This window comes from Cyclopterus lumpus, chromosome 15 (assembly GCF_009769545.1).
Source record: "Cyclopterus lumpus isolate fCycLum1 chromosome 15, fCycLum1.pri, whole genome shotgun sequence".
In the NCBI taxonomy this organism is placed as follows: Eukaryota; Metazoa; Chordata; class Actinopteri; order Perciformes; family Cyclopteridae; genus Cyclopterus; species Cyclopterus lumpus.
Genome location: NC_046980.1, coordinates 14,681,624 through 14,699,440, shown reverse-complemented (window position 1 = coordinate 14,699,440; position 17,817 = coordinate 14,681,624).

The following is a 17,817-nucleotide window of genomic DNA, read 5'->3' as shown; positions in this document are numbered from 1 at the left end:
TGAAAATAAACATTAAATAAACATTAACTTCCTGCTTCGCTCTTTGCGTCTTCTTGCTGGCTTTCTCTGAAGTACAGTGCCCTCTAGTGGCGACAACATCTTTCCCACTAAGTTACATACTCCCCTGCTAAAAAGTCCACGTCCTCGGGGACTTAACTCATAGTTCTAACTTCTTTCACTGCTTCCCTGAAGAATGCCGCAGCCATGCTGGTCAGCAACTGGGACAACACATCAGGACTGAGTGAAATGGCATTACATGCTGATTTTGAGACATGGTGAGGGTTTGAGTGTACTCCTGCATTTGCTCTCAGAGTCTTTCGAGGTGCTGGAACAGGAGCCGGTGTCTCTGCATCCCTGCTAGAACAGCTTCTGGTAGTAGGAACAGGTGTTTGTACCTCAGTTTCACTCTCAGAAGATTTCACGTTCACTGGTGCAATGCCACCTCCAGACTTTGTGTCCCCTTGATCATAATCACCAGGGGCATGAACTTTCGCTACCCCCAAGCACAGGTTTGGACAAGGAACTTCCTCCAGCACTACATACTCAGGATCTAAATAGGCTGGGACAGACTCAGAAGGGGCATAAACAGGTGTCAAGGTAGGGGCACTTGCGCTCTTTCTCCTGGGAGCAGGGACAGGACCTACACAAGGTCTAAGATTTGTTCTATGGACCCTTTTTACCGGACCACCCTCCACAGGCTCTACAGTATAAGTAGTACCTTGTACCTCTACTACCCTATGAACAGTAGGCCCCCACACGTCTTGGATCTTATTCCTGCCATGAGGCCGGTGGCGAAGGTACACCACATCCACTGGTGGACAGTAAACTTTGCGTTTGTCCAACTCAACTCTTTCCGCTGCTTTCTGCTCAGCATATTCTTTAGCTCTAGCATGGGCTTCATTAAGACGCTCCTGATGCACTATTAGCCAATCATGTTTCTTGTCTTGCACTTGCTCCTGCCCTAGCAGAGCATCCACAGGGAGGTGTGGATGTACCCCGAAAAGTAGGTAGTACGGTGTGTAACCAGTAAGTAGTATAAGGCGTCACGTTGTAGGCATGGACTAACTCTGCTAAGTGCTCAGGCCAACGCCGCTTCTTCTCAGGTGGAAGGGTATGCAAGAGATCATAGTGTCCTATTGTATCTCTCACATACACACATATATATACATACACATATATATATATATACACATTTTATATATATATATATATATATATATATACACACACATATATATATATACACACATATATATATATATATATATATACACACATATATATATACACACATATATATATACACACATATATATATATATATATACACACACATATATATATATACACATGTATACACACACACATATATATATACACATGTATACACACACACATATATATATATACACACACATATATATATATATACACACTCACACATACATACAGACATATATATCTATATATATACATACATATATCTATATATATACACACACATATATATATTGTGACGACCCTCTCTGCCACTGGCTCGTGTCCCTGCAGGTGGGCGTGGCCAAGGCTCATCGGAAGAGTGGGAACACCTGAGCTAATCAGCAGCACTGGCAACACCTGGGCCTTGTGTGCAAGTGCTGCACTTAAAAGGCCCTCTGGTCTCAGGAGCTCTCTCTCCCTCGCTGTCCTGAGAGGCTGCCTATAGGAGAGTATGATTTGACCTAACAACATCACGCACGCACGCACGCACGCACGCACGCACGCACGCACGCACGCACGCACGCACGCACGCACGCACGCACACACTCACTCACTCACTCACTCACTCACTCACTCACTCACTCACTCACTCACTCACTCACTCACTCACTCACACTCAAACTACTGACTCCACTGACTCCACACACCACTGTTTTTGCTACCTAAGTAAATAAAAAACCCTTGCTGATAACAATTACCTATGTGTGTGTCCCCTTTGTTGTCGCGGCCCGGTTCGTGACTATATATATATACACATACACATATATATGTGTATATGTATATATGTGTATATGTATACATATATATATATATATACACACATATATATACATATACATATATGTATATATATATACACATATACATATATATATACATATATACATATACATATATATACACATATATATACATATATATATATATATACATATACACATACACACACACACATACACAAGGCAAATACAAAGCCGGCAATAAACCCAAAACAATAAACCTTCCATGGGGTTATTCACAGCGCTTTAAAGAGGACTGCAGTGGACAATAAGGATGACTTCAAAGTGGAAGTGACCGACACCTTTTACGTGCAACAACTTTTACATGGATGACTGTCTAAAATCTTTGCCCACAAAGAAAGAAGCAATGCAGTTGGTAATGGACCTTACTGACATACGCTCAATGTGTAGAAAAAAACGTGTCCTGGGATGACCCTATTCCCCAGACATTCTCACAACAATGGATAGGATGGCTGCTGGATCTGGAGAAGGTGATGGAACTTAAAGTGGACCGCTGCATCAAACCAAAGGACTTCAGAGGACCCATAATCACTTTGCAGATGCCAGTGACCATGGCTATGGCACAGTGTCCTATTTAAGGTTGGAGAACCCGTATAAGAACTTACATCTTGCTTTCATGTTAGACAAAGCCAGAGTCGCGCCATTAAAACAGACAAAAAGTCCTCGCCTTGAACTTACCGCTGCTGTTCTGGCCGTAAAAGTTGACAAAATGCTGAGGAAGGGAATTACTACTTGAGTGGAGAAGTCTTGCTTCTTGACCGACAGTCAGACCATGCTGAAGTATATAAGTAACGAGACCAATGATTTAAAACCTTCGTGGCAAGTGTTCAGTGGAATTACATCAGCTCAAAAGAACAATCCTGCTGATGAAGCCTCCAGAGGTCTGACAGCAGATAACTTCCTAGCATGTCGGAGGTGGATATCGGGCCCAGATTTGGATTGGCCCTTAAATCCACATCCCATTTCCTCAGAAGATTCAGAGGTCAAAAGGGACTTAATGGCAAACATCATCATCATCACAGATTCTGAGGGTGCAGCCACTAAACTACTTTTCCGGGTTGACTAAACTAAAGACCTCAGTTGCTTGGTTCCTTAGGCTCAAACTATTCTTCTAGATCAAGGGTGGGCAAACTACGGCCCGTGGCCGGATCCGGCCCATTGGGCGTTTTGATCCGGCCCGCCGAGTATTATGAATTATAAATTATAGTAAAGACCGCTGTAACGCTTTGTACCCTCTGGGCTGCGTGTGCGCACTCCTGCAGCAGAACACGGCAGGTTAAAGAGCGCCGTCACGCTTTCTGCTGCAGGAGAGCGCGTGCACACAAACAGCCTGAAAGAGCGCTGAGCAATAAATGAGCATTAAGAAACATCGATGCTGGTCTGTTGCCGTCATTGTGCTTCTGGAAAGTCGGGAACGGAGAAGCGTCACAGCGCTGCGTACCGTGCTTTCTGCTGGCGTGTCAGGCTGCGAGTCCAGCCTGCTGCTCACGTCCACCCCTCACAGGCAAGCTCACCGCAATGTACCGCGCCACTTCTTAGTGTTTACAATCCTTTGGAATTACGTTGTAAAGCGTTAACTTTCGAAGAGTTCCGGTAATTTGAATTTGGCATGTCACTTTCTGTCTCCGGAGACGGGGTTCGTACTACAAGAGTTTTAGAGTTGTAAAATTAACAGCTGCATCCAGAGTATTTTTCCTTGGCATAATGAACGCGCATCAAACTCATGGGACTGCACTGTCCCGGACCAACAACACCGTTCCACTGAAACGGTTTATTTACTTTTTAGTTATTGGCTTTTACTTGTAATTCATATTGGTTCACACAAACACTCTCCATCGGGGGCGTCGTTAGGCCTATTTTAGGGGGGCTACAGAATGTGGCTGTCGGTAGTTTTAACGATTTTTACCCGCTTACATTCAGGTTTACCGAAATACAAGAAATAACTATCGACATCTCTCTATTCTTTGCATTAATATAGATTATTATTCTCTCTTGTGTTATCATATACTGAATGCAAGCAAAACTACAGAGCAAAATCACACTCTTTCTGATTGAACCAATCTATGAACTGTCAGAAACAATGGATATCAGGGGCCCCACGAAAAATGTGCGCAGACATTCACCAGGGTGACACTTCCCTTGGGGCTTAGCCTCCCCTTTCTTGTAATCCTACAAACGCCCCTGCTCTCCATCCATCTGATATTGGCCCGGCCCGTCTGTCAAATTTTAAAAGTCAATGTGGCCCCATAGCCAAAAAGTTTGCCCACCCCTGTTCTAGATCTAAGGAGAAAGATTAATGAAGTCCTTGCTTATTTAGCTGTTGCCAGCACAAGTGAAAAGGAAATGAGAAATCGACACAAGTAGAAAAGGAAATGCGAAAGGTCAGAGAAGCAGTCATTAGTCAGTCACTCTCCATAAGTGACCTCTCCAGTGCAGAATCTGCCATTATTCACTTCAGTCAGCAAGCATCATTCAAGGAAGAAATCTCTTCATTAGAAAGTGGATGTGGTCTAAGAAAAAACAGTGATATCTACAGATTGGATCCCGTGTTGAAAGATGATTTGTTAAGAGTGGGTGGAAGACTCAGTTGTGCAGCTTTACCTGAGGAGCTGAAGCATCCTGTAATACTCTCCAAAAGGTCAACACATATCCAATCTCATTTTGCAAAACATTAATCAGCAGCTTGGACATGCTGGAAGAAACCATATGCTCTCAGCTTTGCAACGGAAATATTGGATCACAAGGGGCAACCCTGCCTGCCGAAAGATAATAAGATCTGAGTGTGTGGTCTGTCGACGGCATCAAGGACAACCAAGGGAACAGAAAATGGCTGACATGCCGAAAGAAAGAACTAGTCCAGACTAGCTTCCTTTCACCAATATAGGCATGGACTATTTCGGGCCCATAGAGGTGAAAAGGTATGGAGTAATTTTTACCTGCATGGCTAGCAGAGCCGTACATTTGGAGATTGCCTACTCTCTAAATACTATGGGATCAGATCAGTTTCAATAATTGCAAATGCACACAGAGAGGCTCACAAATGCAAATACAAAGATTCACAAATGCACATAGAACAATTCACAAAATGTTTGATTTGGAAATTCACACAGGATTTAAAAATAAATTGGACTCACAAATTACGATTTATGTAAAAGAAAAATCACAAATATATTTCTGCCTTTCTATGTAGATTCTTCTGTTTGTTTGTCGATCGCACTACATTTGTTTGTGGATTGCTCCACATGTGTGTGGGATTTATGAGACTCCCTTGCCATGGCTGGATTCGCAAATGCGTTTTTTTCAACATGGACCTATCTGTAGCCAATCAGATGTCACCCTCATTTTCAACCAATCACATGAGTGCATCGCCCCCCTCACCTCCCCACGAGGCTGCCAGCTTTACAGTTGCTCAAATTGCGGAGGCGACGAATCAGAAGTCAGCAAACAATGATGTCTGGTAGTGGCAGCGCTCCTGCTTGAAGTGTAAATGAAACAAGTTTAAAGTTTCATGGCGTCCATGATTAATTATGTTCGAGTTGTGAATTATTGCTACGTCAAATGTGTGTCATGGTTGTATTTTGCGGGATCAAGTTATCATTAACGTTGGAATGAATAAATTAGCTTTTTTAAATATTTTGAAGTTGTCATTTTGGGAGCAGTTAAGACATTTTTCTGATCCATTTTCGTCATGTTTTATTTATTTATCTATCACTAAGGCATGACATCCTTCAGAGATTGCATGATAGACTGGTACACATCTTGGAGAGGCAACCTCTTGACATTGAAGGGCTACAGTTTGCATGCCGTCAGGATTTATGCTGCGTCGCGTGAGTTTACTCGCCCGACAAGTTGTGGTTTATATATATACACATGTATATATATATATACCCTGGAGTTGCAAAGATGTTCTGGACTTGGGTGTCCACGATTGACTGTCATTAGAGACTCTCACACATCTTGTTGAACTTGGGCTGCCATCAAATTATATTTCCAAACTCCTTGGTGTGTCAAGAGCAACTCTATTTAGACGGATGGCCAAAAATAATATATACATGTCTGATCAATTAAGCGGCGGCAGTGACGATGAACTAGATTCATTAGTCACAGAAATGAAAGGCACAATGCCAGATGCTGGCTACCGTCTAGTCCAGGGGTGGGCAAACTACGGCCCGTTGGGCTTTTTAATCCGGCCCGCCAGATAATAATTTATAATTGACCACATTGAACCATTGCAAGAGTCTGACTGTTTCAAGGTTGACATATATTCTCAATATTGTCCAATATGTTTGAGAACTTAATTGAGGCAAGGTAATTGAAGTATACTCTTTACTTCGAAAATGGAAAACTCAGGCTGGAAAGTGAAGTCACACGGAAGACTATTAACAACAACTATTAATGTCATTATCGGAGATGTTGGCCCAACACAGTCCGTGAATTCGGTGCGTGAAAATGACCCTGAACTCAGAAAAGCTGTCCAGAATCTAACTACTACTGTAAAATATTTAAGTAATAATCTGGGTGCTCTGAAACTGAAGCTGGATGAACAAAGTAGTGGGCATCACCGGGAAAGGAACATGCTGGTGCGTCCTGGTCGATCTCCCTCACCTTATGGGAGGAGCCCAGAGAGACCCACAAAGGCATGGAGCTCAGGTTATGGGCATTCCCCATCCAGATATTCACGTTCCCATAATTTTTCTCCAGAACGCTACCCTCATGTAAACCGCCACCATCAGGATTTCACCCACAGAGAACCTGACAGGTACCGACAGCCTTACAGAGATACTCACTACTCAGCCCATGCCTGTGACCCCCACGGAGAAAGAAGATGGAGACAAACTTCTCCCAGTAGACATCACTATGATTGGCAGTCGTGTTTTAACAAAAACAGAGAAACATTGGTCTACATATGACAGGGAACTGTGGGCTATCATATGGTCAATCCGGCACTTTCGCCAGTATCTGACAGGCCAGCCTTTTCGCATCATCACAGACCACAAACCTCTTCAGAAGACATTGCAAGGGGCACACGCCAGATGCTATTGGCCTCACATAACACGTGACATAACTCGATGGTGTCTTGAATGTACAGCTTGTGAAGCACGGCGACCACAAACACCACACCAACGGGCCCCTATGCAAAACTTAATCATATCCAGGCCTTTTGAGAAGATTGCAGCAGACTTGACAGAGTTGCCACTTACTCGCTGTGGTCATCGCTATGTACTTGTTGTAATGGACTATTTTACTAAGTACCTCAACTTGTATGCACTTTCTGATCAACGAGCAACCACTGTGGCTAAATGTTTATTTGAAGACTACATTAGCCACCACGGTGTCCCTCAAAGTTTGCATACTGACCAAGGCCGTCAGTTTGACTCAGATCTTGTCAAAGACCTGTGTTCCCGCTTGGGAATACACTAAACACGGACATCCCCCTATCATGCTATGTCAGATGGCATGGTGGAATGGGCAAACCGGACCATCAAGGACCAGTTGGCAAAATACCTATACACCAGAGGAGGTGAATGGGACGACCACCTGAGACAGGTTGAATTTGCATATAACACAAGTGTTCACTCGTCCACCAAACACACACCGTTCTCCCTGGCACATGGTAGAGAAGCCCGTCTGCCTGCTGATGTCCTGCTTGGAGACTCCCCAGCAGTTTCAATGCCACTCGAGGTACACCGAGTGAATATGCCAATTCTGTATTGAGGAGACTGTGTGCTGCGTTTCACTCTGTTGCACAAAACATTGAGGCAGCAGGTGCTCAACAAAAGCACTACTATGATCGTCGGATAAAACACACAGCCTATGAGCCAGGTGACTTGGTGTGGGTTGACCTTCCAGCCCTTGCTAGACAAAAGCTGTCACCAAAGTGGTCGGGCCGGTTCAAAATACTGCAACGGCTAGGCTCAGACGGGGATGGCATCGGAGTGGACTATGAACTGTTGGACCAGCGGGATCCGAGAGCGAAGCCTAAGGTCATTCACTACAATCGCCTGAAACCTTATCGCTCTGCCTGGTCAACTGGAAAAGATCCACCTTTACCTGGAGGAGGAGCTGCAGCAACAAACAGCCCAGGTTAATATGAATGGGGAAAGTATGCTGTTCTACTACTTGTTATAGCCCTCACTGTCACTACTGTTTATTGCCATCACCTGTTTATATTGTATTTAGTATAGGTTGGTATGTGTGCCAAAAGTATACATTCAGCTATTGAAGCGAGGACGCTTCTTTTGTAAGGGGGGGAGATGTGTAAGAGTGAAACTGTATGATGTAAATATAATTACATGTATTAGTTATGACCACTAGTCGACGCTGTTCAGGGCGTCTGGGGGGTGTGAGGAAAGAAAGGGGAGAAGAAGGGAACTTGGCGGTTCAGTTGGATTGTGGAGTTGGACTGAAGTTATGAGTAAAACCCAGAACGTCTTGGACTGATTTATTCCTGCTCATACACCCACGACGCTTACACTAATAACACTGACAACAGAAAGTGTGACTGTGGCGCAGTAGCGGCTTGAATCAGGGAAGAAAAGTTTAGGAGAGGCGTCCAAGGGGTCTTTTTAACACTCGCTCAGTCTGTGTGTGTATATATATATATATATATATATATATATATATATATATATATATATATATATATATATGTAGTAATGGAAGGTAATAAACAAATAGTAATAAAAATCTAAGTATATTCAGTAAACAAAGTCAAATACTCTTATGTCAAAACAAATCATCAGAAAGCTAAAGTATAGTCGCTCTAAATTAGGTTATGAAAAACATTGTATAGTATGGTATTTAAAGTAACAAAAGCTTTTATGTCAACACATCTTAAAGATCTCCTGGGCCCTGTCTCCTGGGCCCTGTCTCCTGCCCCCTGCCTCCTGCCATGGCCCTGCTGATGCCCCTCCTCTCTACCTGCTTGCTTCTGTTTATCTGGATCGTGGTCCAGATAAACTTTTTTTCTTGGAAGTTGTTCCTGATCCGATGTGAGGTCCTGGGACAAGGATGTCGTATATGTACAGATTGTGAAGCCCTTGGAGGCAAATTTGTGATTTGTGATTTTGGGGTTTACAAAATAAACTGAATTGAATTGAAAGTTAAGTATGTAAAAGTCATGAAAAGACATTATTGTATGTCATAAGTCATAGCATAGTATTCTCTCGCTCTCTCTCTGAGGTGAGACGTCATTTTCCATCGAGAATCTTTTTTTTAAACGCTAAATAAAATAAACACGTACTCAAAAGGCTCGTTAGATAATTAACAATATATGGAAATAAGAAATAACACTAGTATGGGTTTGTGGGAGTCTGTAGGTAGATACATTACACGGGCTGCAGAATGACGGAGGTATTTATGGGCGGAGCATACACAACCTCAGGTGTGGCTCCTGAAGCTGAGGACCCTAAATTCAGCACCTTCAACAGACAACCAAGAGCACAGCTGCCGGGGAGACCAAGTGCATGGGAACTACGTTCTACCAACTATATGCAACAACACTGGTCGGGTAGTATACAACCCCAGTCTGTAACTGTAACTGTAGAGTGGCAGAGGAGCAGGAGATAAGAGATCAGGACCTGCACAGAAAATAACTAACATTTCCAGAGTAAGTCGCTCTTGTCAAAGCATCAGCCACAACATGTTTTCCGTTGATTGTCTAAAATGTGTTTCTGTGATTTCTTTAGTGGACAATAGAGTAAATGTGACATTGATTTAACAACACACATTGTGGAATTATCACCACATAATAACACTAAACCACTAATTCAAATGGCAGACCTTTGCGGGCCTGCTATTGGTTATAATGTACTGTAATGAAGCAGCCCAACACATTGTATAGTTATTGTCAATCAATTTTATTGAAAATAGTAACAAATCAAACATATATTTTATTTTCAAAGACCTAAAAACAAGTAAGTGCATATAATTCATTTAGACTTCCACATTGTGACGCCAGCAGCAACAGAGGGTAGCCATGATTTTACTAAAGAATGTCCTTATTGTCATTCTCTTAGGGCAACCAGTTGAGGCTGAGGCTGCAGCAGTATAGTCTGTTGGTTTTGCTCCATCAGAAGACCAGGATACCGGATCTTTATCACAGGAGTTGGGAGGTAGTCCTTCACCAGAAGACCAGGTAGCTGGATCTGCATCATGGGAGTAGAGAGATAGTCCTCCATCAGAAGACACGACAGATGAAACTTCATAATAGGTGTAGACAGATGGATCTTCATAATAGGTGTAGGGAGATAGTCCTTCATCAGAAGACAAGACAGATGAAACTTCATAATAGGTGTAGACAGATGGATCTTCATAATAGGTGTAGGGAGATAGTCCTCCATCAGAAGACACGATAGATGGATCTTCATAATAGGTGTAGGGCGGAAGTTCTCCATCAGATAGTCCTCCATCAGAAGACAAGACCAGATGGATCTTCATAATAGGTGTAGGGCGGAAGTTCTCCATCAGATAGTCCTCCATCAGAAGACAAGACAGATGGATCTTCATAATAGGTGTAGGGCTGAAGTTCTCCATCAGATAGTCCTCCATCAGAAGACAAGACAGATGGATCTTCATAATAGGTGTAGGGCGGAAGTTCTCCATCAGATAGTTCTCCATCAGAAGACAAGACAGATGGATCTTCATAATAGGTGTAGGGAGGTAGTCCTTTACCAGGAAAACCAGTCACCCCAATCTGCTGCAGAGGTGTTCACCCTGTCCGCTGAGGCCTCCATTGGGCAGATGTCAGTGTGCTCAGTCATGTGGGACTTTGTGATGAACAAGTTCTGCAGAGCAGTGTTGGCTTGTGTTTCTGAGACCATGTGAAGGAGAAGAATGTGTCAAATACTGTTTAATATCATGTGTATCATGTTAATCTATTTATTTCAGAAAACAGATATAAATGTCTGCATTTATGTAGCGCTTTTCTAGTCTTAGCGGCCGCTAAGTCACTTTGTTCCTCATGACTTTCTTAGTTTTCTGGTTTAATAAGTGATTTTTAAATAATAATTTCAAATGTGCTGGGGTCCTGGGGTTTAGACCTCAGTCAAAAGCAACAAATCAGTGTCCACAGTTTGATTTCAAAGCAGATACATTCAGCATCATGCCGAATGTATTTTGAGCGTGTTGAGTCGGTCTTACCTGACACACCAGAGGCATCTAAGCTCCACGATGACATTTTCTAAAAGTCAAATCTTCTCAGTTTAGTATTTCCAAGGTTGGGAATGAACCTTCAAGCTTGAATCTTTCTCCAAATGATGCTTGTCTCAAAAGTGTGTGTCTCTCTTTCAGTGCTGAAGAAGAAATGACCATATTCCACCTCTGCTTCAAGAACTTCATTCTAACAACATCATTTAGAACTCACTGCATTCCGTTTTAGAACTCTCTGACAAACAACTTTTAATACAGCAGCTACATGCTAAAAAACATGTTTTTATTCATCCAATCTCCTAAATATATCAGTTCAGGTCCTGATATGGGGAATAAAAATGTTTTCCTGCACTTTGTTAGATTTTACAGATTATTTAGAGAATATTCATACATTCAAAAGAGCACCTGGCAAACGAGTATGTGAAAAATGGGAAATAATGAAATGTTATCAGCACGCATTTGCTATTGCCACATTTCATTTAAAGGTCACTATTCCCTATTATTTGATCATGTCCAGCCCATATCATATCCCATTAACATTCCATGGGGCAACCGGTGTGTTACAGGAGCACAGGAACTCTTTCCTGGGGGATGCGTTCATGGTTTTGGTCTGTCTCTCGTTTTCATCCATATCATTTTTTTTAATGCATAGGCTACTCACTTTATGCATTTCACATCGTCAGTGTAAGACAATGGTCTGGGGAGACCACCAGTGGAACACCAGATGTAACACAAACCTCCAAATATTGCAACGGCCACACAATGGAGAGAGTCTCCTTCTTTCTGGCAGAATGATTTCACTGGTTAAACGTGAGCTCCTTCTGGCTTGTGGGCACGGGATAATGCTCCATCGCAGTCCCCTTCGCCCGTACCAGCTGCACCTGCCCCTCTACCTTTCCGAGGTAGCTGACGGTAGCCTTTGCTTACTTGCACTTCGCCAGCAGTGCGTCGCACGGCCGATCCGACAGCGACCTGATGCGGTAGACGATGCGTTCTGCAACCCAGAAACTCATCACTGCAAAAAGTGAGCTGAGCCCATCTGATCCACACAGTGTGGCAGTAATTAAGCATCTGGAGTAGATAAGGCATTTGTGTACGAGTTACAACGTCATTAAACAAACACAGATAGTTGGTAATATGAGACGATTCAGAGAAAACAATCTTTTGTCAGGTGCCCAAACAAAGACCCCAAAGTTACACAGCGTTTCAGTTTAACTGGAACCCACAACACTCATTAGGCGGAAGCCACCACATCATGCTTCTGATCAGACGAATGAAGAGGCGTCTGTGTTCCCACAGTATCTGCCATCGCCACAGGTTCACCAGTCTGCTGTTGTGAAGGCTGTGATCTGAGAATATAATAGGCTGGTAACAGATTGATGTGTTACTTAGTATAACCAAATAGTTCTGCTCAGGAACTTGACACAAAAGTCTGAAGAACTATGATATTTGGCCAGCGCAAGACGATCGCTGGAATGGGAGCCAGGGGAGTCTGCTGACAGGAGGAAAACCACGGTGAGAACTGACACAAGGAAGGACATTTGGGAGAGGTACGCCAAGTGCGACGGACTTGACGTGCACCGCTGATCCCACTGTCGGCACTTGACTTGACGGGGCATTCAGCTTTCCAATGTCCTGTCTGCTCTCAGAGTGATTTCATAGTTCACTCGCCTCAATCTGCAGCTAACGTGCGGGCCCTTTCCGGTTTAACATGGCGAGGACCAGCTCGTAAACCTGCCGGGCGAAAATGACCAGGTTTCGTTCCCAAAACCAAGGAACCGACTGCAGATCACCAGCAACATCAGAAGCATGCGAGGCTCCAGGAGAACCAAAGAGAGACCTGCCCCACACCACCAACATTACCCATTTCAACAGCATGCTGGAGTGTGTAAAGGACAGGAGAGGACCCACTGGCACCAGATGTTGTTGTATGTTTTTTCATGTTCTCTTTCAACCGCTTATCCCAGACAGCCGTCTTCAAACGATAACTATTTTTCACCAAACTGCTCCCGTGAACAATGCTCCAAGAACTCCTTTGATGCAGCTCTCCAAAAGCAATCAAGGCCTTCAAGTCGCTTGGGCTCAAAAATTATAATCTACATTTGAATACATATTTTTGCAAGCCAAAATGGAGTGTTTTTAGAGTGCTAAACTGTGATTTAAAAAATGTAGATGATAATCTCAAATAATTGTTACCCTAAATGAAGTGGACACAAAATAAGCATCCAAAGTGTCGGTCAAAGTGTTTCAGTGAACGTCCTCAAGAGATTCACGCAGTCTGGTTTCTCTGTCAGTGTGGCCACACATGTGCAGCCCTTTGACTTTATACAAGAGCTTCCCACCTCCTCCTCCTCCTCCTCCTCCTCCTCCTCACTCTCCTCCTCCTCGACCTGGGACGCACAGTCCTGTCCTCTTGGCGTGTACCCAGATTACTGATGTTTGTTGGTGGTCGGCCGCTGACAAGCTGCCGTGTAGTCCAAGCTGAGGACTCGGTAGCCTTGGTTCCGAGGAGGTGCACTGAGGAGACTCCGGGTGCCTGAATGCAAGGGCTCCTGTTGGGGGAGTTGCGCTCTTCGGGCAGCAGGTGGCGGCCAAGAGGCGGGATTAAGGTCCCCGGTTTTACCGAAGAGCGCTGAAACGCGGTGGTATGACGCAACATTAGTGGACTGGATTGTATGCTTTCAATATAAAGCATGAGTGTGTGAAGTATAGATATTAATTATCACTCAAGAAGTGTGGCAAACTACTCGAGTACCGTTTTGATTCAAAGTAACCAGGGAGGCTGGGACCATATCATAGATACGATGATACAAAAACATTGATAACATCAGGAAAAAAAGTGCAAATTAAGGAAGCAGTCATTTATTGTAAGGGTTACAGTATTCAATGTGTCCAGGAATACAAATTACAACTGAATACACATTTAGAGAAGAGGTAGGAAATAAAGAATTACAATTAAAAGCTATAATAATAAAATACACTATAGAATAGAGAAATATCTAAACAAAGATGGTGCCCAATAGTTACAGTTGCATTCTTAGTGCAATATGTTCTATTAAAAAAAACATATCAAAATACTTTTTCTATTTATTTAATTTAATATTATTTAAATACAGTACTTGAGCAAATGTATATACTTTTCCACTAGTAGGAGTTTTTAACTTCTGTGATTTTGTTGGGTCAAAAGCCAACACAAGGTGGTAATGTTGCACGGTGTATCGATACTAAAAAGGTATCCTGGTACCTGTACGTTAAAAACGATAAGACTTTGCATATTTTTAGTATCGATACTTCATTAAAATAGTGCGCAATCTCAGCGCAAGGGGGCTTTTAATAAAAAGTGTACTAAAATACAACCTTTTGTAAATGTTCCTAATTACAATAATAAAGGCACTTCTCATAAGATATTTCAGCCCATCTCTAATGTGCTTACAGTAAAGCACAGACCCCATCCTTTGGCCCCCTCCTCTTGCAGGGGGGAGCTATAGCAAAGCCAACAGAGACCTCTAGAGGCCATTGTCAGCTACTGCTGAGGAAATAAGGCACAACTCAGGAGAAATCTTTGTAACAATATCACAGCAGCTCCATGATTCAACTTCCTGCCCCTGACCACTGGAAGGTCTGTCACACCAGACTCTGATTAGGGGCCTCAGAGCTGCAGCATGTCAGCATACTTTACCTATGACCTTTCCTCTTGAAAGCATGCATGCACACACACGCACGGTCAATTCTACAGCACCGCATAACAGCAAAGTGTCTCTGGATAAGTGATTTAGTAGCCCCTCGGTTTCCACAGAAACCATTAGATTAACACACTTTGGGACCTGGTTTGTTCTTTGTCCGTAATCATTCATAAATTAATAAAACAAAAAAGTATCTGTGGAGCACAAGGTACAACACAAACAGGGCCTTTTATTCATTGAAGATGTTTGATGTAACACAAGCAGGAAAAGTGATTACCTCCTGGACTATAAATATTGATTTTTATACATACACATCTGTATTTCAAGCAGGGGCTGGTGCCTCTTAATTACCTGTTGAAATATTGATTCTCCAGAAAAACTCTAGCTCAAAGGGAAGACTTTGCATTATCTATACTGGAGAGTTGGAGTTTAAAAGCTCAACTCAACTCTGTGTGCAGCAGTGCATGTGCACGTAGTTGAGTTCAAACATCAATTTGTGAGAGGATCACATTAGAGATGGGCTGAAATATCTTATGAGAAGTGCCTTTATTATTGTAATTAGGAACATTTACAAAAGGTTGTATTTTAGTACACTTTTTATTAAAAGCCCCCTTTCGTGAGATTGCGCACTATTTTAATGAAGTATCGATACTAAAAATATGCAAAGTCTTATCGTTTTTAACGTACAGGTACCAGGATACCTTTTTAGTATCGATACACCGTGCAACATTACCACCTTGTGTTGGCTTTTGACCCAACAAATCACAGAAGTTAAAAACTCCTACTAGTGGAAAGTATATACATTTGCTCAAGTACCGTATTTAAATAATATTAAATTAAATAAATAGAAAAAGTATTTTGATATGTTTTTTTTTAATAGAACATAATGCACTAAGAATGCCAACTGTAACTATTGGGCACCATCTTTGTTTAGATATTTCTCTATTCTATAGTGTATTTTATTATTATAGCTTTTAATTTGTAATTCTTTATTTCCTACCTCTTCTCTAAATGTGTATTCAGTTGTAATTTGTATTCCTGGACACATTGAATACTGTAACCCTTACAATAAATGACTGCTTCCTTAATTTGCACTTTTTTTCCTGATGTTATCAATGTTTTTGTATCATCGTATCTATGATATGGTCCCAGCCTCCCTGGTTACTTTGAATCAAACGGTACTCGAGTAGTTTACCACACTTCTTGAGTGATAATTAATATCTATACTTCACACACTCATGCTTTATATTGAAAGCATACAATCCAGTCCACTAATGTTGCGTCATACCACCGCGTTTCAGCGCTCTTCGGTAAAACCGGGGACCTTAATCCCGCCTCTTGGCCGCCACCTGCTGCCCGAAAGAGCGCAACTCCCCCCAACAGGAGCCCTTTGCATTCAGGCACCCGGAGTCTCCTCAGTGCACCTCCTCGGAACCAAGGCTACCGAGTCCTCAGCTTGGACTACACGGCAGCTTGTCAGCGGCCGACCACCAACAAACATCAGTAATCTGGGTACACGCCAAGAGGACAGGACTGTGCGTCCCAGCTCGAGGAGGAGGAGAGTGAGGAGGAGGAGGAGGAGGAGGAGGAGGAGGAGGAGGAGGAGGAGGAGGAGGAGGTGGGAAGCTCTTGTATAAAGTCAAAGGGCTGCACATGTGTGGCCACACTGACAGAGAAACCAGACTGCGTGAATCTCTTGAGGACGTTCACTGAAACACTTTGACCGACACTTTGGATGCTTATTTTGTGTCCACTTCATTTAGGGTAACAATTATTTGAGATTATCATCTACATTTTTTTAAATCACAGTTTAGCACTCTAAAAACACTCCATTTTGGCTTGCAAAATATGTATTCAAATGTATAATATAATTTTTGAGCCCAAGCGACTTGAAGGCCGTGATTGCTTTTGGAGAGCTGCATCAAAGGAGTTCTTGGAGCATTGTTCACGGGAGCAGTTTGGTGAAAAATAGTTATCATTTGAAGACGGCTGTCTGGGATAAGCGGTTGAAAGAGAACATGAAAAACATACAACAACATCTGGTGCCAGTGGGTCCTCTCCTGTCCTTTACACACTCCAGCATGCTGTTGAAATGGGTAATGTTGGTGGTGTGGGGCAGGTCTCTCTTTGGTTCTCCTGGAGCCTCGCATGCTTCTGATGTTGCTGGTGATCTGCAGTCGGTTCCTTGGTTTTGGGAACGAAACCTGGTCATTTTCGCCCGGCAGGTTTACGAGCTGGTCCTCGCCATGTTAAACCGGAAAGGGCCGCACGTTAGCTGCAGATTGAGGCGAGTGAACTATGAAATCACTCTGAGAGCAGACAGGACATTGGAAAGCTGAATGCCCCGTCAAGTCAAGTGCCGACAGTGGGTTCAGCGGTGCACGTCAAGCCCGTCGCACTTGGCGTACCTCTCCCAAATGTCCTTCCTTGTGTCAGTTCTCACCGTGGTTTTCCTCCTGTCAGCAGACTCCCCTGGCTCCCATTCCAGCGATCGTCTTGCGCTGGCCAAATATCATAGTTCTTCAGACTTTTGTGTCAAGTTCCTGAGCAGAACTATTTGGTTATACTAAGTAACACATCAATCTGTTACCAGCCTATTATATTCTCAGATCACAGCCTTCACAACAGCAGACTGGTGAACCTGTGGCGATGGCAGATACTGTGGGAACACAGACGCCTCTTCATTCGTCTGATCAGAAGCATGATGTGGTGGCTTCCGCCTAATGAGTGTTGTGGGTTCCAGTTAAACTGAAACGCTGTGTAACTTTGGGGTCTTTGTTTGGGCACCTGACAAAAGATTGTTTTTTCTGAATCGTCTCATATTACCAACTATCTGTGTTTGTTTAATGACGTTGTAACTCGTACACAAATGCCTTATCTACTCCAGATGCTTAATTACTGCCACACTGTGTGGATCAGATGGG